The sequence below is a fragment of the Arachis ipaensis genome, chromosome B09 (assembly GCF_000816755.2).
Source record: "Arachis ipaensis cultivar K30076 chromosome B09, Araip1.1, whole genome shotgun sequence".
NCBI classification, from domain to species: Eukaryota; Viridiplantae; Streptophyta; class Magnoliopsida; order Fabales; family Fabaceae; genus Arachis; species Arachis ipaensis.
Genome location: NC_029793.2, coordinates 124,565,529 through 124,567,345, shown reverse-complemented (window position 1 = coordinate 124,567,345; position 1,817 = coordinate 124,565,529).

Below are 1,817 nucleotides of genomic sequence, written 5' to 3'. Positions count from 1 at the left end.
GCTGTCTTGGTGCAATCACCTTCTAATATGCATGGTATCAGAAAACTCCCAGGGTCTTTAAGCTTTTCAGGAAAGCTTTTCAGAATGACTGCACTGCATTCTTCAGTGAGGAGAACTCTTTCTGTTTCTCTCCACTCCTTTTTATGACTCAAGATCTCTTTCATGAACTTGGCATAAGAAGGTATTTGCTCAAGTGCCTCTGCAAATGGAATCTTTATTTCAAGAGTCCTTAGATAATCTGCAAAGCGAGCAAATTGCTTATCCTGCTCCTCTTGGTGGAGTTTTTGAGGATAAGGTATCTTGGCTTTATATTCCTCAACCTTAGTGGTTAAAGAAGCCTTTTTAGAGGGGTTGTTATCAGCACTTGTATGTGTCTGATCCCTCACTGGCAACTGAGTGCCAGAGTCAGAAGCTGGAGTGACGTTAGACGCCAGTTCACTGTCTGTTCCTGGCGCCTGAACGCCAGAAATGTACCCATTTTGGGCGTTCAACGCTGGATTCTGCCCCATTTGGGCGTTCAACGCCAGATTCTTGCCCATTTCTGGCGTTGAACGCCAATCCTGCCTTGTTTCTGGCGCTGAACGCCAGTTTTGGGCATGGTCTGGGCGTTCAGCGCCAGCCTTCCACCCATTTTCTGGTGTTTTAGTGCCAGAATTATTTTTCCCTGGGCTCTTACTGTCCTTAGGTGAATCTTTGGTGGGTTGCTCATTTCTTGAATTTTTGATGCTTTGAGGTGGGGTATTTAATATTTTCCCACTTCTTAATTGAACTGCTTGGCATTCTTCTGCTATTTGCCTTGAACACCACGTTCTAACTAACTGAGTTATCAATTTAAAGTGTTTTAACAAGGAATAAATAATAAAAGACTCTAAACCAAAAAGAAAGATTTTTTTCCAAATCTAAGCAACGAAATAATCCGTCAGTTGTTCAAACATGAACAATCCCCGGCAACGGCGCCTAAAACTTGGTGCACGAATTGTGAATCACACTTTTCACAACGCGTACCACTAACCAGCAAGTGCACTGGGTCGTCCAAGTAATACCTCACGTGAGTAAGGGTCGAATCCCACGGAGATTGTTGGTTTGAAGCAATCTATGGTTATCTTGTAAATCTTAGTCAGGAAGTCAATTATGTTTATCAGTTGAATTGTGAATAACCAAGAGAGCATAAATTAAAGGTTACTTGTTGTGCAGTAATGGAGAATATGTTGGAGTTTTGGAGATGCTTTGTCTTCTGAATCTCTGCTTTCCTCTGTCTTCTTGTTCACGCACGCACGTCCTTCTATGGCAAGCTTTGTGTTGGTGGATCACCGTTGTCAATGGCTACCTTCCATCCTTCCAGTGAAAACTACGCTCACGCGCTCTGTCACAGCACGGCTAATCACCGATTGGTTCTCGATCCGGTTGGAATAGGATTTACTATCCTTTTGCATCTGTCACTAACGCCCAACCTTCAGGAGTTTGAAGCTCGTCACAGTCATTCAATCCTTGAATCCTACTCGGAATACCACAGACAAGGTTTAGACATTCCGGATTCTCATGAATGCCGCCATCAATTCTAGCTTATACCACGAATGACATGAGATACAAAATAAGTCTCTAAAAGTTGTTTAAATACTAAACTAGTAGCCTAGGTTTACAAAAATTGGATAAACTATGATGGATGATGCAGAAATTCACTTCTGGGGCCCACTTCTGTGTGCTGGGGCCCACTTGGTGTGTGCTGGGGCTGAGACTTAAGCAATTCATGTGCAGAGGCCATTTGTGGAGTTGAACGCCAGTTTTTGTGCCAGTTTGGGCGTTCAACTCCAGCTTTT